Here is a 21,403-nt window from a genome sequence, read left to right on the forward strand (position 1 = left end):
ATGGAATTTAAGTGCTCTAGAAAGTGAATTTCACTGGAAAATCCAAGTATTTTTTCCACAGACTACTTGCTGACCAAAATTATTATTTTTTTTAATGTCTTGGGTTCTCATGGAGAAAAAAACACCACCTCTGTTTCTGAGCAACTTTGAAATTGAGTGTAAAATAGGCAGCAAATAAAGGAAAACAATGTTCCCATTAAAAAGCAGCACGTGTAAAAGCAACTAAATTGTTCTTGTTCTTAAATAAATACTAGGTTCCCAGAAAGGATTTCTTGTTGGAATGTTTCAGAATAGAGAAATGATTTCTAAAAGTATGACTAATCAACAGAAGACAGCAGCCACTAAGTCTTCTAGCACCAGCTAAAAACTGCCACAGCCACATGATACAAAGTGTTGGTCTGGTATAGGCTCACTCTGCCAGTTCCAGTTTGATCCAAATTTTTTGATGGGATAATTTCATACTAGCAAAGCACACACTGGATCAGGTATCATCTGTCTGCACCACTCAGAGTTTGTTCCAGACAAAGTACAGTGTGTCTTCTACAGTCACTCTAAAAGCACAGAGCTGGGACAAGGCCAGTGTAATGGATGTACTCTGACTAATTCACCAGAAACGTGATCATGCCAAAGCCAGAGCAAATTAGACCTGCTGGGTGATGCAACAGTGCCCAGGTCTAATGTTAATGATTGTCACAAAGTCAGTGGCACAGTCACAAAGCCACCAGAAATTATTTCTCTGCCCTGACTCCCAGAGTGCAGACTTTTTGAAGCAACGTGCACGTATTTGAAATTATGACTTTGGTTCTTAAAAAACAGTTTTGGGCACAATGAGATTATCTTTCTGTAAAAAATTGCATGGTAGAACTTCACTATAAGCATGTTCTAGATCAACCAAATGGAAAGAAGGTTTTTAAGCACAAGAAAAAAAAGGAAACTATTCAAATCATGCAAACAATTTTTGAAGTCTAGTTGTTGTTTTGGGTTTTTTTTCATATTAACGATTTTATAGTAATAAATCGACCAGTAATAGTAACAATTATCTAATGATCAACATCTCAGGGCCTTGTTCAAGGATGCAGCAGGGTGACAAAGTGCCAGCCCACTGGTGACTGTGTGTCTGCACTCCCTGCACAGCTTCACAGCTCACAGCCTGCAGAGCCATCAGCAAACCTCAGGCCCAGCTTTGATAAATTGTGTTCTGAGTCCCATGGCCAGAGAGAAAAAAATTTGGATATGTGATAAAAGATAACTTTGACTCCTCTGAAAGATTTCTCATAGGTGCTGTGCTCACTTTTAAGCCACTGCCCTGGCAGGCTCTGACACACCTCTCCAGCAGCACTGCCTGAGCAGAGCTCAGTGGCTTTACCAGTGCCCTGCTGTCTGGTAGAAGGGGCAAACTAACCCAGAATTGTGTCATCATTTCCCTGCCTTTCCCCCGCACAGTGCCCGCTCTGTGGGAATGCTGAGGCTGTGAAACTGCAGCAGGCACAAAATTACACGTTAGCTATCTCCATTATAACAGGCTGTCATCGTTCAGCACAGAGCAGCCATTAATCATCCAACAATCATTCATCCATCCTCCCGCTGAAGCATTAAACTGTGGCCCTTTCTGTCTGTCTCTGGTGATCATCCAGGTGGAAATTAGAAATCCCAGAGTGCTTTTCAAAAAGAACAGGGGCTAACCTGGGTGACCCTCAATAATAAAAGGGAAAACCTGTTTCCATTGTCCACAGCTGTGTGTAAGCTATTGCCAAGTACATAATAGGCGCCACATTTACCTACACAGTCACTGCTTCTCCAGCATTTAACTCATTCATCTGTAGAGTGGTTTGGGACACCTTGAGTATGAAATATGCTTTGTGAAATCAAATTCCATTATCCCTTACAGCATGCTGACAAGCATTTTCAACCAAAAATTTCACACTGCCCCAATGATTCAATCTTAAAAGAGTCTCCTCCCAGTGTAGCAATTTGCAATAGTGCTTCACCTTCATGCAGGGAACTAAGTGCTCAATACACCATAAAACATATGCTGATAATGGTGGGTGAAATTCACTTAACATGAACAAATGTTTGTTGTTGGTTTTTCCTCTCTTGTTTCTTAAATTGGTTTTCTTTGTGGTTAAATTTTGATGCATGTGCTCTCTAGATTGAATAAAATCTTGTTCTTTCTTGTGGAGCTTCTGAATGAAAGACATTTAGGGACTTAGATAATCACCTTCCTAACTAGATTTGATCTGATTTTGAGGTCATTTTCATGCATTAGCTTAAAAGAATTACGACACAATTCAATAATAAATTCTGTTAATATAACTTAGCCTTGAAAAATTGCACTTATATTGAGCAAGTAATATTTTAATGTTTTAGTCACTAAAGCCCAATTCTAAAGACATTTTGATCCATAATCACAATTTCCTTAACCACATCCAATTTTTCAGTGTAAGGATGAAATTTAGAACCAGAAAAAACAACAGCAGTATAAGGCAGTTAAGTGTCTCGGTCTCATTAGAAGAGGGTAGAAATTAAGCTTCTGATGCCTTTAATATTTTTAGAGTTCTAGCCAAGGGCAGATAAGTAAATGGTAGCTGTTGATCGAGCCCAGAAGAAGGGGCTGTGACCTCCAGAGGTCCAATCCCATCCCACACTCTTTTCCACATGTGCATGTTCTCCTACCTTCTCATTTAAGGGAATTCAAAGTACATTGATTCATTTACAGAACTACAATGGGTTTTGCACCATGCTCACTGCTATGTTTTCCAAGTGACAAATAAGAAAAGAGAGAAGCAATCTACTGGATTTTGACTTAGCCTGCAAAATTAATTTTTAGCAAAGTTACATTATATTAAAAAAATGAGGCACAAGCACAGCTATGTGGAACAAGAATAAATATTGGCATAGAGTACATAACATTATCCATGTTTTGGACCACAGCTCTGAAAAATTTCATAACTACACTTATATTAAGGGAGAAAAAAAGGTGTTATTATTCTCTCACAGCTTTGTTTCAAATGAAGATATTTCATGGACTTAATTAATTTCTAATTGTTCCCTGATGCACACTGGAAGGCAAGATGCTCATAGGAGAAGGTTCCACAGTTGTGTGAATTTTTGTACATGGATGTGCTCAACTTCACAGACCACTGACATGATGTTTGAAATCAAATATCATGAAGCTCTACCTACACTGTGTGAAAAGCTGGTAAGGTCAAAAACATGCAGATATTGTGGAGGTAAATGTGGTTAAACAACAACTGGAGAATGAGAGGACTATGAACGCAAACTACAGATATTTAATTCATTTTTTAATACAGCTTCCATGAGTACTAAACTTTCAAGTATGTTTTTCAATTAGGGATTATTTACAACATATGTTGGGAAATTGCACATTCCTTTCTGTCACACCCTGAGCTAAAAAAATGGGACAAATGGTGTCCAAATGCAAAACTAGACAACACAACATATAAAAGAGCACACTGGAAACAGGAATGAACAATAAAATACATAAAGCCTTGTAGACGGCCTGGGCAAATTAGTACACAGGCAGATGTGCATGAAACCTCACTGAACCAACATCCTCCTGGTGTCTGAGCTGCAAGTGTCCTGCTGCAATGAGCAGAAGCAAAAGGCCTGCAACTCCCCCACTTGATACATGGCTGGTTACTTGACCAATGATTTATATCAGGTGCCTAACATATCCAGTCTCAATTTTTCTGCAATTAAGGAGGGCAGGGCAGGCCAGTGACAAACGGTTTTCCTACAGCACTTTTGGCTTTAGCTATTATCCCTTAGATATCTTTAAACTAATTCATCCCTCTCTAGAATCCCAGGTTTGGGTTGATAAATCAAGCGAGACCTGTGTGTGCTGGGAGCTGATTACAGGGTCATTCCTCAGCAGAGATGTTTGACCATAGTTTCCCAACTTCATATTTTATCTAGCAGCTGGTGATGTATCATCACTAATCCAAATGCAAAGTATCAGGAAATAAAAGGAGGCGGCACTGTTTATAATAAATCACTGACAGGGGAAGCTTGACCTTTTCTCTTCCTACAAGGTATTTCATTGTTAGACCACAGACAAACAGAATTTTTCATCTCGTGCTTAATATGCATCAGAAGAGAACAAAGGTTTATAAGACAAGAAGAGGAGGGTACTACCTCCATGTCTTTCCATAGATCAAAAAGGCAATGCTGTTAATAACAATTTTTTTCTTAAGAATCTTTTGTTCTTCTTATTAGACCATAATTTAATAATAAATGCACTCTGTTACTTTTCATCCTGAAGGAACATTCAGAGACTCTGTTAACTTTACAAAGTCTTCTAAAAATATATTCTTTTTAAGAAAATGCTTCTTTTTAAAAGAAAATATAAATGACTAACACCATTATGATGTAAAACCACAAAATTATATCATTATTATCAATGCTTAAGCTGGAAAGCTATCCCCCATATGTTTATATTGGTATAGCAATCGTGGTTACAGATGACATTGCTGCTCAGACTGGACAGAGCACAAACACTTAAGAAAAGATTTCCTCTGCAAGGAGCTTCCATTTCACCTTTCACAAAAGAGGATGGGAAACAGACATGTGTGCTGGTGCAACAGACATGATTAATACAACATCTTCCTTGAAAAAAAAAGAAAATCTGGTAAACTCAGGTATCATGTTGGTCTATCTCCCCCAAACCTCCACCAGGTTACATCATACCCAGCTGCAAGGTTCAGCTCGACAAACACAGCAGCCACAGCAATTTGTTGAAAACACAGAGGCTGTTGAGATACACATCCCCTTTCCTCCCTTTGAACAGCATGACCCAGCACCAGAATGAGATGCCAGGCATGGCTGCCTCTGCAGCTCAGAAGGATTCAGGCAATGGCTCTGTGTGCCTTAGCACCAAGAGATTCTAAACACATATGTTCAACTACAATCACATGGAACAAACTGAGGATCCCAGCAGCAGGTCACCTGTCCCATCTCTTTTCCTGTAGAAAATCACATCATTTTGTGTTTGGGCTTCCTTTATGCTGGCTTCCCTTGAAAGTTGGTGATTTTCAGAACTGCTTTCTGAAAAAGCTCAGGTAGGAGCTCAGAAGACCTGAAGCCAACTTTATTTCCTGTGTTACCAAGCAGAGCACATGAATTCAGTCTCATTGGCTATAAAACACCTACTACCACAGTACCTTGAGCATGTGCTCAGCTTCTGTCAGTAGTGCAGGGATTCTCTGGGGGTCTTTTTTTCCATTCTCCCCTCTCCCAAGGAATTATACCAGAACTGTTTCATTTGGATCTCTAACAAACCCCTCCTTCTTGGATACTTACACATTCACCTGAGTTGTACACCAAAAAGCACTGAGATATTTTACTATGGCTCACTTACAGTTTTCACACCAGCCTGCACACTAGTTTTGCTGACAGTTGGTGACTTTAGTGGCACCAGCAACCTCAAAAGTGACAAGAGGGGAACAGAGCAGTGGCCTTACTCCTACTGGGAAGTTGGAGGTTATTGTAATCCTGAGGAAACATCAGCTCAGCTTGCTCAACAATAAAAATGATATTACAGCAATCCCTGTGGGTGTTTCTGTTGTATTGGTTGTCTCCAACCTCACCCTTACACAGAGCTGTCATATCACTACCACTAAGCTGCAAGTGGCTTTTTTAATTTGCCAGCATCTTAATGTATTTTACTATCATTAGCTGGTACTTCTCCTCTCACACAAAACAGGTTTAGAAAATCTATTTTACTAAGAGCTAGTATATCTAATTTGTTCAAATTTACTAAAGCTTGTCAGTCACACTAAAGCATTTAATCAACTGTGACATTAAAATAAAACACTTTAAAACCTTTGGCACAGAGTGTTCCTGTTAAGAAAGTACTGTAATAGTATTCAGTCTGCTGGCAACACAGAAAAGAGCAGCAGAAATTAACATTTTCAGAAAACTTCCATGCTGGTCAAAGTTGGAAATTCTTCAATGCTCCTTCACAGAACAGCTTATTCCCATTGTAATGATCTGAGATGTTTCATCCTTCTATACACAGCAGCCATGTAGGCAGGGAGAAGCTGTTATAAAGTCAATACTAGGGGGTTTTAGTGTAATTAGAACCCCTCATCGCCCAGAGGGAAGGAAAAAAAGTAGGAAACTTTCTCTCTGCTTTTATATTACTACTGAGAAAAAATCTGAACACCTAAATTAGAAGAGTTATCTTAAGGGGAATATGTTTTTGCTCTCCTATGCTGAGTCTTCACTGGAGTCAGGATAGTTAGAAACTGCCATTTAATTCCACTCCTCTCCTCCTGCCTTTCTTTTAAAAATAGAAAAATAAATTGCAATTGTCACATTCATGTCACTCCAAGACCCAGTCTCAAGGATCATCATCCAATATAATGAGACTTGGTGTTTGGTGCTAGGAGTGCATTTCAAACAGGCAGCTCTTGGTCCCCAACCTATGCAGAGGGGAGAGCTCCTGCTTGGCCACAGATCCATGGGGGTGACAAGCTGATGTCAGGGCACCAGCCTTGGGCTCCCTGCAAGGTTCATGTGGGGTCATAGTGTGGGTTGAAAGACTGAGAGTAGTGGGGAGGGAAGGGAGGGAGGAACTGCTGCAATTTCATATGCATAAAAAACACCCCCTACTAAACATACTCTGAGTTTTGAACAGCTGTCTGTGGAATACTCTGAATCCTGTGCAAACACATTGAAAACAATATTGCTACAGCCCCATTTACCCCTCTGTTTTTCTTTCTTTACAGACACACTTTCCATTGCTGTTGATGGAAATTCTGTTCACGTCTTAGCAAAGGAATAAATTCCCTAATTTTCAAATCTCAGTCCTATTTTTCTGTAAACTAGAATCTCCCCTCTTCCTAATTCAATTTGCCTCTCTGAGACTGCCCCCAGTAAAGGTGAATCAATCACTTCATGAAAGGCACCTCTGCATGACTGCCAGAAGAAAGTCTCCCATTCTTTAAGCATTAAACCCATGCAAGGTAAAAGAAAATACATTCAAGAACCATTGTAAGGAAAAGGGAAGTGCCTGTAAATTTGCCAAATTCAAAGTTGGTTTAATTTGTGTGTTGTTACCTACAGGCCAATATTGTGATATTTCACTGAAAAAAAAAAAAAAGAAATTGTAACGTGTCCACTGAATTCCTGTGTTGAGCAGTGGTATAACAATAACAGCTCCAGAGGCTATTATGCTGAAATTCACACTCTTGAGAAGAACATATACAGTCCTTTTGAGGGACCTGGATTTTCCCCACTGATTTCCAAAGGACTCATAACTAATGAGTCTATAGGCAGCTGAAGAAGAGTCAATCTGAAACAGAAGCATCTTTTATGAGCAAAATCACCTTTTTCTTAGATCTCTACATTTTCTACAGTAAAACATCTACTTTCTACCCAGAAAGGTTTTAATTTTACTTCTGTAACAGGCAACTATCAGTTTCATTCTGGTCAGTGTACTTGTCCTTGGGAGTAAATGAAGAGGCAGAGGCCAGACACAGCAGGGACTGAGCATCTGTGGGTCCTGACAGCCTGTGAGCCAGGGACACAACCCACAGAATTTGCAGGTGTGTCCCTTCATGCAAAGCCTGGTTCAGTAACACCTGCCTGTGACAGGATGGACTGGAATGGATGCTAATGGTGCCCACTGCTTCAAATTGCAAAAAAACGAGTGCTTTGGAAAAACAGTTCACCCAGGGCTATTCAATCGAGAACTGCTTAAGAAACTCATGAAACAAACTCATCTATGACAATGAGCATCCCAAGGAGACATTGCTGTAGGATTGCTCTGTTCTTATCCTGCCCCCCATGATATTCATGACAGACCACTCTCAGAGACAGATACTGGGGAGACAAATCTCCTGTCTGACCAGGTATGGCAATTCTTACACAAAACTGCGTGACCTGATTGCTTTGCTTGGATGTTAGACACACGAGGGGCTGACACTAACTTCATCCATTTCCCCTATTCTCATTTTCAGCCTGGTGAAGATGAAAATCTGCTGTCCACTTCAGGTGTAAAACTGAGAGAGGCTGAACAGTTCTGCAGAGGAACCAGCATCTCCCTGCCCTGGGAAAATCTTCTCATTTTTCTCTCCTCCAGCCCAGAAGCAAAATCAACTAATATCATGGCTGCCTACACAGTGCTCCCAAAACCTTGCTGGCAATTCTTTATAGTGCTTCTGGTGAAAAGATTTATGATTTTTCTTATTTTTTCCCCCCCTAGAGCCTAGTTTAATATCCCCTCTTTTTTTATGCCTCCCTCTCCCCACTATAAAAAAAAAAAGTTTCCCTTTTGCTGCCAGGGACAAGCAGAAACTGCTGCAGTAGCCAGCAGTTCCTCCCCAACCTGTTGAGATTCCCACCCTTCTATCACAGCACCCACAATGGCTGTGGCACTCCAGTCTCCCAGGATCCTACAGGGGAAATTCCTCCACTCTGAAATGCTCTCATGAAATTATGAATAATGAATACTTGGAGTTTTTCATCACTGCTGCTACCTCATCTGCAGTGGTTCAAGGCCAAACAAAGCAAAGTGTAAGGACATATGTGAAATATTATATAGGACTCATATAGTTGGAAAAATAGACAAATTCTTCAGTATATAAATCTCTCTTTAGGCGACCTTGTGCATCCAAAGTTTGTACTTTTTCCTGACAGTTTTTCTAGTCGTCTTCTCCTTTGGGAGTTTCTTTGTTTTAATTCAACAAACAATTCAGCAGGCTTGCCAAGAATTAATTAGGTGGCTAAGGCAAAAATACTCACAACAATCCCCTACCTCTGTTTACAGCAGGACTGTACCAGCCTAGCTGCACCTCTATTTCTGCTGCAATTCATAAAACCTGTATTAATCTGCATATTGCCTTCCCTTACAAAACCCCAACAGCTCACGGTCTCCTCTGCTTTTCTGTTTGGCAAAACAAAACTCAGGGAAGAAAGAAAATGATATGGTAATTTAATTCTCTCTCTGTTTTAAAGGGACAAGCAGTCTTTCTGTACTAATCTGCTCCTTGAAAATTCGGGACAAATACAAGGGAATTAATATTGTACAGTTCTTGCTAATGTACCAACTATAAATTGCTGGCTACCAAATGAAAAGTAGGAACAATGATATGCAAGATGTTATTAAAAACCATTTACAGTACCAGAAAGTTAACAATTTCTATCCAGAGGATTCTGCTATAGCAGATGGGATTACACTGCAAAAAAAATAAAATCTCCAATATAATTTGCTAATTCGTTCTTCACCAATCCTTTCAAGATTAGGAGGGTTTAAGTCATGGTAATTTGGAAGGGGAGGGATCCAAACCTGTGGGTACTCTCAGTACTGAGTAAACCCCAGAATTTCCCATAGGTAAACAATGAAACTTAATTAACAGGTCAAGTGAGTGATTTGAGGGATTTTTGTAACACCTGTTTCCATATGCTCAGAGGGACTATTTTTAGCAATATTTGACAGTGCACCCATTTTGACTACAGACCAAATGGAGTAGATAAGGTAAACTGATTTTCTGATTTTACTTGAGACACTGTTGCCCCTTTTCATATGTTCAGATTCTTGTGGGTTTTATTCATTTGTTCCCCCACAAAATACATCATAACGATGCAGAAATGATAGAGGATTTTTACTTTTTTTAAGCTTAATAAAATGGAATATTTTCTATCAGGGTGTGTTGTGGCTCAAAATAAGCAGGGGACTAACAGCTGATAGAGGTTGATAGTGAAGTGTTATACCAAAAATATTTTTACCTTAGCATGCACAGCATTAAATTGCTTCCAAGGGAGGATTATTGGTTTCGTAGTGAGTTACATTGTTTAGGTGGATGCATCTCATTCTGTCTCTAGGATTCTGGCCTATTCTTGAGACCCTTCAATCCCTCAAGGCTGCAAAGATTTCAAGTTTCTTGGGCTGGAACTTTGAGTGACTGGCTCTACAGAGGGGACAACACAGAGCAGGCTAAGCCAAGAAGTCTCGACTCTGCTGACCTGGATCTCTCTCTCTGATGCTGCAAGGACTAGAAAAACCCTTTAAAAGGTCTTCATCAGTTCTAGCACAAAGAGAAAAATTTTCATCTTAGGAGAAAAGGTCACGAGTCCAATTCTCAGCTTCTTGATGTCAAAGATCTTATATGAATATTAAAGTAAAGAAAATGTAGAGGAGGAGAAACAGGCATGTAATGCTAGAGCCATGTGAGATCAGCAAATCTATGCCTCAGTAAGAATACATTTATTAAAAATATGTGTGCGCTGTGAATTTTACCTGATTGCCACTAATAGTAGGTAAAGGAATTCTCAGTCATTGTCTGATTTTTCATTTTTCTCAGTAAGAGTACTCCTGCTTGTCTTATAAAGACCCAAATGTAAGATCAGACTCCAAGGAAAGTGCTCCAGAAGGCACTGACACTGTCCCTGGTGCTGTGGCACTGACAGATTTCATGGAAAATGTTGTTATGGATTACCTGCACTCCATATGTGCTTATGTTGTAAATTGAATTTTCTACCTGGACTACACTTCCCATGCTGCAATTGGGTCTCATAATTTGGAGAGAAAAAACAATAAAGCATCATTCACGGCATCTGACCAAGAGATCTAGTCACTAAAGAAGTAAGTGGGTATGAAACCATTAAATAACCAGTGCTGTAAGATATTACTGCAGCTTTTGTAACCAGAGGCTTCTGGGTCCAGCCACTCCTTCCCTCTCCTGCTACAAAAAAACCCATAAAACCACCTCCCATATAGATGCTTATATGTGTAAATAATGCTACTGAAATCAAGAAAGCAGGCACATCTCTATTAATGTGACTGCCAAATCAAGTTCTCAACCAGTCAGCACATAAAATAAAGACATCTGGAATTAAATTCATTGTGTTCAATCAGTAAAAAGTAAAAGAACTCAAATTAATTATGCAAACTTTAAAAAACACGTTTAGGGATATGATTTGTTTAGAGAGGTACGTTTTGCACACTACCTGAATCTAGCTGAGAGAACACATAAAACATTCATTTCATTTTCTGCAATGTGCTCGTTTAGTACAATACACTCAGCCATAATGATGTAGCTAATAATTTTATGGTCTTGTATGATTCATGCTGCAAAGGATACCATGCCACACTGAAACCTTTTTATTATCAATCATTGGGAAACACAAGCTTGAAGACTGGCATTAATTAAGAGGGTAAGGATTTACAAATGCTTCTGCTTCATTCTTTAAATATAAATATTCATGGTAGTATCTATGGATCACTTTTTGAAGTAAAAATTGATCTTGGAAAATAAGGAGTTGTAAAGGCAATAGAAGCATAATTATGAAAGGCTGTCTTCAAATCTTACAACTGGAACACTTTATGACAATAATTCTCTCCTACTTGTAAAAACAAAAATATTGGAATAATTATGGAAATACAACAAAGGTGACCATGAATTTAGATTCCTTGTTAAAATCAGTTTTTTAAATAAAAAGGATTCCATGTCTATTTGCTTTCTTATTTTCCTTTACCATTTGTTTCCCTCTGGATCCTTTGTGTCTGTCTCTCAGGAGGCCTGTTAGATGTGCACCTCTCATACACACCTTTACATTCCCATTTCCTTGTGTCCATGCTAATATTGCTGTCACTGTGTCTGTGTATCTTCCTGAACAAATCTCAGAGGTTTTATATATGTATTCCAAACTGGGCATTAGCCAGAACTAAAGTAGCTCATTTTCATTTGTATTTATATTCTTAATTCCCTTTGTGTAAGTAATTATGGTAAATACATGATCATTAAGCACACATTACAAAAAAGATATAGAACTGAATGTACCTGCTTGATAACCCATTACTTGTATATATTTTTATTAGTCCAAAATCATTAAGTAATATATACAGGAAAAAATTACAGATGTAATTAGAAGGATTGGTTCTACCTCACCTAAGATATAGAAAACAGTTAATTTATTAGAAACAGATTGAACACTGCAAATAAAAAGACTGGCAACCACTAGTGATGCCTTTGGTGAGGAACTCATTCCTGCAAAGAGCCTATACCTCATTAGACTGAGCTAAGACAAACACTTGGCTAACTACAGATCTGAAGAAAGTACAGAAATTCAAGGTGTTTCCTAGCTTTAAACACAAAAAGAAAACTTGCTTTCCACTGCAATATTTTCTAGGTCACCAAGAAGCAAATGTTTTTCATTTAACAATGACATAAGTAAATAAACAGCTTCTGGTGATAAACAGTCAGGCAAAATGACTGAAAACAATGTCTCCTCAACTGTCCTGAAGGTAAGGGAACTATTTAAACTTGCCCACACTTGCTATCTCCACGTTTAAAATCTCCCAGCTAACAACTGGCAAAGAACATTGATAAAAAACAAATCAAATTGACTTCTTAGTTACTTTGATTTCCCCCCCCCTTTTAATGTTGACAAGACTAGTAGAGGATGAAAAAATATCTTTCTGTCTCTTCAAACCCCTTGTTGATCTATTTTGTCTTTATTATTTTGTTCTAACAAGCACGACCCAGCTTCTGGAATTCATCAGCCTAAAACACCATTTAGTATCTTCTATTTTCAGACTAGCTCTTATTAAGCTAAACCATTCAGTCAATAATGCCTATGCCTGTACAGTGTGTGATTAAATAAAACTGTATTCAGTGCTTTCATGTATGAATTCTGCTTGGGAGAAAAATTGCCATGCTGCTGGACAGCATATTTGAATATTCTTCCCCATCACAATTATTTATTATTTCTATTAGCTAATGTTGTTTTACTCCTAATTATGGGTAATTAGATGATGAGTTGTCAGCACAATCAATTCACTTAGAAGCTTCTACATTTAATTAACTCAAGATGGTTTTGAACATTTAAATGTCAAAACAACATTTAGAAAACAGAACATTAATATGTTGTTCATTGAGCTGTACATTATAAAATGTGACTTAAAGAACCAAAGGTTTTGGTGTGATGACAGGTCTCAAAATGTGCTTGTAGAGAGTCCAAATTTTCTGTACATTTTGACAGCTTTACTACAATGGCTTTGGACTTGGCAGGTCACCTGGTACAGAACTTCAGTGCTGATCTGAGAATGCCAACTACTGCAGGAGTTGGTGGAAAATGGAAAAACACCCTTCCCAAACACCAGCATCTAGGAAAGTAGCAATGTAAACCTCCATCCATTTTAATGGCTTCAGCATGGGGATGGCTCCTCTCAACAAAGGAAAGGCAGAGTCAGAACCATTATGAGCTGAAGAAGGGCTCTGGACAGAGGGAGGTGTAAGATGGCAGGGCCTTCACATCCATGTTTGTCCTGGACTATGTGATAAGTGACAATAAATGCTCCAATTTCTGTTGTTTTTCACCCTGTTCTGCACAGGGATGATGAGAGCAAATCAGGACAAGACTGTTGGGAAATTTCAGAGAAAGAAAGAATCTGCCCCACCCACAGATTTTTATTCAGTGTTACCATTGCTGAAAAAGCACCCTTCAAAGCCTGAAAAACTGTTATAACACCTGAAACTCTTTGATATTAGCAATTAATTCATTGTTCTGTTTGAACACATCTTTCTAAAAAAATCATTAAGCCACCAAGTGATCATCCTAACATTAAAATTTCTTCTTTAACATATGAAATCATAACATGATCTTAAAAAGCTTAGGAGCTACGGAACATGTTAGTGGAGTTTTCCATTCCTAGCAGGCATCTCAGTCTCTCTCTCTCTCCTCAAGGATGTACAACTGCAGTGGAAGCATGGTGAAGGATGCCAGACCAGCCAGCAAGAACACCATTCTATTGCTTGAATAGAATAGTTATAATCAGGGATCTGGCTTTGGGGGCCCTCATGAGCTCTCCTGGAGATGAAGAGAGCAAGGGTGGGAGAAGAGCTCATGACCCATCATGATTTTGAAAATATACCTGGGAATGTCTTCTTTTCTTGTGACTACACTAAGCTTGCAAGGTACTAAGCCCAGGCTGGCAAATTCTAAGAGTTAATCCTTAATCCCACAGTGACCACATGTAAGGGTTTTCATATCAGAAAACCTGACAAGGGGAAACTGAGATGTTTGAGATAATATTTGACAAGGATTTATGTTTCTCTCTTATCACCAGGAGTTTTGGAAAAGTGGCTTGGAAAGGCTTGAGTGCTTCAGGCCCCACTCAAAGCCAGCTCGATCACTAGACAAAGGCAGATTCTTGCCCTGTGAGCTTTATGCATTAAAAAAAGGTTGGCTTAAAAGCTGCCTTTTCCCAGCCTAAAACTATAATTGTAAATTTCTATGCTGAAGGTTCAGAGTTGATGGAATCCATCCTGCTCTAGCGAAATTTCAAACTGTTCTCCAGGGTCAGAACTTCTGGCTTTAGGAAAGGACTTTGTGACAGAATCTAATCTATGGTCATCTTTCAGTCAATATATGCATTTGCTTAAATTTCTTACAAAATCCCCATGGCCATCCAAACTCAGCTTTACAATGCTGAACAAAGCAGCAAAACAAGAAAACAAGTCACCAGCTATATTTCCAGCACTAAGTCAAGTCATACATATTTCAATTCACATGGCATTTGCTCTTTCACATCTCTGAAAGTTACCCTGCTTTTCACTCTGACAAGCTGTCATTGTTTCTAGTAACACATTTTTGTTTCAATGTTGGGAGACTTTTCATTACCTTCTGTATCAGAAGAACTGTTTTCCACAGTACATATCCCAAAGGCCCCAGTGAAAGAATGCTGCCTGCTTGCTTTAGTACCAAAGCCTGAACTTGAGAGTCAGCACAAATGACAATAAAAAGAAATTACTGAGAATTTGGGGGCGTCTCACACAAAATAGACAGAATAACTTTAAGACCTATAAAATAAACACAATTTCTTTCTGTTGCACAGTAGGCATTATTCATTACCAGTATGGTTTTGTTGTGGCTGTGCTGTGTTTTGGTACTGAACATCAACAACATGACAGAAATGTTTCAGCCTTTCTATTCTCTTTCTACAAATGTGAGTGGAACAGTAAAGCCAAATGACAGGTACTCCCCCACTTGCTGGTATTCCATCAGTCAGGCACAGTTGGAACAGCATGGGGCCCAGATGAAGCTGCGTAAGCCAGCACCTATTAGCTGCTTCCTTTGATTCTCCTGCTACTGCTCCGACACAGAGCAGTATGTTGCAAAGGATAAGCAGTGCTAAAAACAGACAAAAAAATTATTACCCCAAACAAAGGTCAATAAGGTATTCTGAAGACCTTCCCTGTTTTACTTTCTGGTTTTTAGAACAAACTGTTCTGTCAAGATCTCAGTAGTTTCTGTGAGCCTGAAAGATAATTCAAGGTTTCTGTATAGTTTGAGAAAGTTTTTAAAAATGAAGCATGCAGTGCAACAGTTTGAAGCCTCTCATACAAGACTGAAACATAAAGAAGAAAAGTAATCATAATGAATGCCTTTTCCTGCTCTTGTTCTTTTTCTCTCCACTCCTAAATTCCTTTCTATTGCCAACCAGAATACACGATTCTCAAATTCATTTTACAAAGTTAATGTTAGGCTAGGGGAGGATTGGGGATGTTGCTTCTTAAAACTAACAATTCTTTACACATTGTTTTTAGTCCTTGAGAGTGTCCAGAATGAGCGGGGACAGGGAGATCAGTTTGTAGCTGTTCATGACTGTGCATTTCTCTTCCTCATGATAGTTAATTTATAGATTCTTACATGCAAACCCACTGTTTTTCAAATGAATGAATTCAGAAAGTTAAAATGCACATGCTACAAGCTAGGAGTGAGTCTGTATACATACTCACAAACACAAATAGAGGTAGTCCTGTGCAGCTAAGTGAAGTTTCTGGATGTGTGCTCTTTGAAGTTTTATGCTGTATAGCTGGACATGCCAAAAGTTGAACTTTCAGTAAGACTGAAGTAAATAAAAAATAAGTGCAGAAATTCTCAGAGGTTGGTATGCAACTTGGAGAGCCTTAAATGGCCAATGAATTTCAGCTTGCAGAGTCACTATGCCATAATTGCATGGTTATGAACTTTTATTAGTTGATTGCTCCCTTCCAATCTGCCCATTTTTTAAATCATCACAGGCCTTGCTCTGCTCACACTGAAGCCAAAGGCTGTGTTCCAACTGCTGCTCCTGGCACGTGGGGCAGGGCTGCAACCCACAGTGCACACTGCAAGCAGAGGAAAGGTCTGTGAAGAAAGGAGTCCTGCTGCTCCCACTGAAAAGCCCACACCTAAAATAGTCTTTTTTTTCCATCAGGGATGTCCTAGATGCTTATGTATTGCCTAAGTGGTTTTCTTGGAAACTGTGCATAGAGAATTAATAGATTGATTTCCCAATCACATAAAAATCAGCCTACATCTCAGCTGATCACAATGGTGCAGGTTTGACAAAGTCTAGGTAAGGCAGACTTCTTCAATTTTGAGGCATGTTTGGACAGCTTTGACTGTGTTTCTCCAACCTATATATTTGACTGAAATAATCCTTCAGGTAGGTACCAATTTCTCTTTTGTAACAGAGACATAGAGCCCTGATCTTGAAATATTTTCACTCTTTCAGAATATAACCACATGCATAAGTAATAACTGGGATATGCTTTAGCACTTCCCTCATCTCAGTGAAATATATATCTAAGCAGCATCAAAAGACTGGATATTTCTGCTCTGCAATACTTATGTAAATCACTGCTATTTTGGACACAGTTCTCTGTTAGCACCAACATTTGTGGTTTGCAAAAGGCATTGTTCTATGCTTATGCTTGGCATTCCTACTGAAATTGTAATTCTGAAAAATCTTCACAGCCATCTAAGGGGGCTTGTGCATGAAGTTCCTGCTCCCTAAAACACTGCTTAAGCCAGAATGACTAATGGTCTTTTTCAAGGATGACTAGATTTATATATCTTCCCCCTGGACTCAATGCTCCCATGCAGCCAAGAAACCTTTTATTCAAATGCTAGCAATATAGTTACATTTTACTCTCAATACCTGCAGACCAAAGATTTCTACAGAGATCAAACTGCAAAAACAGCAAAGCAGGAATAAGTGAGAATCACACTGATCTCACAGAAAGCTGGCACTGCATTTCCAAAAATAAATTCCAGTTCCAACCCTTTCATTCCCACAATCAAATACAGGTGCAGCTGTACAGCAGTAATCAATGGCGGATAGAGACAGATGTGCAACTATCCAATTTGCAAACAAAGAACGCACATGTCAGTAGCATGGACGACCACATCTTCACTTCAAAGAGTTTAGGATTGGATTTTGGCAGGCAAAAACATACATGTGTTTGGGAGGCTCAACAGTGCAAGAAATGATCGTACGCTCACTAATCAAAATCCAGCAGAGGCCTTCTTTGACAATTTGGCCCTAAATATTAAGCAGTGCCTGGGGGCTGATTAAAATTGACCTCTCTGGGGCATAGATCATGCAACACTAAGAAAACAAGCTGAAGAAACAGAAGCAAAGACTGCTGTTCTCTGCATCTTTATTGGTATGAAAACTCTTAAGACGCCAAACAAGGGGGGTGTTCAGGGGGAGACGTTAATATCTGAGAAGGAGATCAAAAGCAGTTAACGTTCCTGGCACTGCACTGTGGCATGTGTATCTTTATACTTTTAAACTTACAGTATTAAAAAAAAAAAAGATTTAAAAAAGGGAAAAAGGAAAAAGAAACATTTCTTTGTTAAATCAAATATTGCCACATGTTACTCATTTTAAGTTTGCTGTCCTAAGATCCAACTTAATTTAGTCTGCATTGAACATTTCTGATCTGAACATTTAATGTGGCAATGTTTTCCTCTGCCAGGAATATTATCTGAATGTTAAACATGAACTCAATTTATTCATCAGAACATGGCAAGCATGATACCAAAGGTCACTTTGTTTATATTGTCCTCCAACTCCATAACTTACAGCCTGTTTCTTTCATCTTCAAGCCTCAGAACACTCAATATTATTGGATGTTACAATGTGGGTAAGAGAACTGGGTTCTTTTTTTTTTTTTTTGCATTTTTATTTGGAACTGGAGGGAAGGAAACAGCCTTGTTCAGCAGCAAGGAAAAGCACAGAAACATGCAATAACACATCTGCTCCATTATGAACTGGTAACTGATATGCAAGATAAGGTTGCCCTGGTATGGAGGATGCATAAGAAGCTCTGTGCATTACATCCTAATGCTCACAATACAATTATGGCTTCTTGATTCTGTAAGCAGTTGCTGATCTCAGCCACAACACAATAAAACCACAACCACCACATATGCATTTTTCATGCAATACATGGCCACAAAATTTTTCTTTGCAAAACCTGAGCCAAATTCTGGTATTAATTACACTGGCAGAGCTTTGCAGTAGTACCACATTCATATGCAGTTCTGCAGTTCAAAACTGTACCTACAGCAATAAGATTAGCTTAGAAACTGGTACCTATTCTTCAGAAAGCTTTGTATGTTGCTCGTATTACCAGTTAGGATGATTCCAATGCTGAAAATGCTTGTCCCTCCTCCCCTCAACATCTAAAGGCAGCTTGAATCTAAAAGAATAGACCTATACAAATGCATAAGCAGGTAGATGAAAGACACAGAAACATCCATTTTAAAATAACCCAAACCATTGTCTTTCTGAAGTGGCAGAAACATATTCTTTACTATTTGTCACTGCTTCTGAAGAAATATTAGCATTTACCCTGCTTGCTGATAACTCATTATTAGTTTATCACTTACTGAATTCAGATGTTAAATTTTCTTTTACCTCATTTAAGAGTCAGTTCCATGCTATTATATTGAATTGCTAGCATTTTCACACAGTCACATATCAGATATCAGGAAAGATATATCCATCTGTTAACTCACTATCAATAAAATCCAAAGAAACAAAACTGATTACTGGTACCCAGGCTTTTCAAATCCAGGCCATAGAATCATTCAATATGGTATTGATACTTCCCATCAAAACACTCCTCTGTTCATTATAAATGTGAGGCTGAAGAAGAAGAAATATCTCAAACTTTTTCAGAAGGAGCACCTTTACAGAAAACCCTAATGCTGAAGGGAGCTCCCAGAAAAGCTGCACTGAGAGAAGGCTGAACAGGTAACATGCAGCAGACATGCAGATGTTCAAGAGGACTAAATCCAGTTCCAGGTGCACTTTTCATGACCCAAAAGTCCCAGCCCCCCATCTGAATGTTGGGCTCACCCAGAACAGCATTTTCATGACAGTGGAATTCCCTAAGACTTACAAGTCTAAAACGAGGTGTTATTTGGAGATTGATAGCCAGCTGTCCAAAGCATCAGGTATTGGACTAACTCTGCTTTTGTAATCTTACCTCTGATTTTGGTGGCATCAGAACTAAACCTTAATTCCCCTCAAAAAGTACTCCACTGATGACAATTTAGAACGTCAAGGCTGTAATTTAGTGCATGTATTAGAAGATCCCATAGTTATATTTCTCCTCAATCAGACTTTATGGAAGTAATGACCTCAGCAATTAGTTCTATTCATTCAAAAGCCTCCATTTTTAAAATTTTACAGATACAGCCACCTCAAGTCTAATAATTACAAAGAATTTTTTTTTAAGTGACAGACATATACACAAGTGTGTTAATTGACAGAGTACCTTACCTCCCTAATGCATTCTTATGTTTTATATACAGGTAAGCTTCAAGAGTGCATTTCTTAATCCAATGAAATATTTATCAGATCTGAGATCTAAAGTGTACATATTCAATTTTTTATGCACACCTTTACATGATTCATGAAATTCACTCATAATGTGAGTTCTTTTCATTAAATTTTGTTTTTATGTATCATTGTTACCTCTTTTTTTACAACCAGATTTATATTGAACTGACAAATATCATTCTGGTATCTTTGAACAAAGTAGTTCTTACCTTTTGATAGAAATCATGAAGCTCTAGCTCCTGTGGTATTTTTCTCTGTAAACAAACAAACCAAAGAAAACAACAAAATTCAGGATAATGTTAAATCTGCTGTGAAAAAGAATGTTTTACATGATGTGAGTTTCTTTATTAAAGTTTACGTTCAGAGATGGCCACTGCTACATGGAATAACACTGATTAAAAAGAGAATATTCTGAATGCGTGCAGAAATTCACCATCACACTTAACCCAAAATGGATTTTGGACTGAATATTGTTTGGCTTCTCAATCAAATTTGTGCTCCTGTACATCTTAAAGGGCAGCTGGGTTTTCAATCAAAATCAAGCTCCTGTAAACCAAAATTTAGTCTTGCATTGCAGGTACAAGGGAGTATAACTGACTGGTGAGGAATGGTTTGACTGTTGAGATACTTGTGTTGGGGTTTGTGTGATTGCTTTGTAACCATTTGATCAAGCACAGCACTGAGGATGGGATTTGGGCACTGGAGCAGAGAACTGTGAGCTACTGCAGCAGCAGTAACTGCTCCCAAGCTTAGGTGGTTTCTTTGGGGTGACCTTTGGCTCTGTGTCCCTCTGTGCTGCTCAGGGTCCTCCAGCAGCACTCGGTGAGGGTGCTGAGAGGTGCCCCTCATCATCCAACAAATACTGTGGCTGCTCAGGAAACAGCTACCCAGCACTTTGTAAAACCCAGCTGGATTTGCAAGTCACACAGGAACACATTTTATTCCTCTAGGAAATGGGTAAATGTCACAACACACTGATACCCTGCAAGCCAGATACAAAGACATGTCACTCTGTTTGGCCAGCATTCTCCAGAGTGCAAAGCATTTATTTACAGAAATTATCTCATAGACAGCTGGCCTCCCACCTAAGCCCTTCTGTATTGCCTTTTTTCATTTTTCTGGAAACACAAGTTTGAGTCCTACACAGTAACATACCTTTGTGATACTCTGAACTCATACAGACTCCACAGGGGACCCAGGCTTGATGCTTTTTATAACCTCACCTCAAAAATGGGACTAACAAAGACAAGTTTACAATGTCATTTTTCAAACTCAGCTGAACAGCACAGAACTGCTGATATTACATTACAGAGTCACAAAATCTCAGGGAATATATTTTAGCTTTCTAAATAATTAGAGGTACAAAACTGCACTACTTAATGCTAACTACACATTGTATTTATTTTTCTTAAGAGAAGGAATACTTTTTAAGTACTAACCCCAGCCACTGACCTTTTATGTGAACTAATTCCTCAATTAACATCACTTTAGCTTTCCCTTAGTTTCAGTGGGAGGAAAAGAAAATCCAAACACCATCTCTCTTTCCTTCATCATTAAGATCAAAATTTGCTCAAACACAAGTTATAGGCACAAGACAGAATGTCTCTACTGTGAAAATGGGGGGTAGGAAATATTTCTTAGGCTGGAAATCAATTGATGTTCAAAACCAGCAAAAAGGATTCTGGGTTTTAATACTAATTCCTATATTTAAAAAAAATATTGTACACATGTGTATATAGACAATGTGTATAGCTT

General features: G+C 38.7%; 1 long non-coding RNA gene across 1 annotated transcript in view; it reads right to left on the minus strand.

The window, feature by feature from the left end:
• LOC103816630 (uncharacterized) overlaps positions 1 to 21,403 on the minus strand; it is a 255,567-nt gene that overhangs the window by 204,216 nt on the left and 29,948 nt on the right. The window contains exon 2 of the long non-coding RNA XR_007778573.1: positions 19,858 to 19,902. This is a non-coding gene — a long non-coding RNA (uncharacterized LOC103816630). The remainder of the gene's footprint in view (positions 1 to 19,857; positions 19,903 to 21,403) is intronic.

The sequence above is a fragment of the Serinus canaria genome, chromosome 11 (assembly GCF_022539315.1).
Source record: "Serinus canaria isolate serCan28SL12 chromosome 11, serCan2020, whole genome shotgun sequence".
NCBI classification, from domain to species: domain Eukaryota; kingdom Metazoa; phylum Chordata; class Aves; order Passeriformes; family Fringillidae; genus Serinus; species Serinus canaria.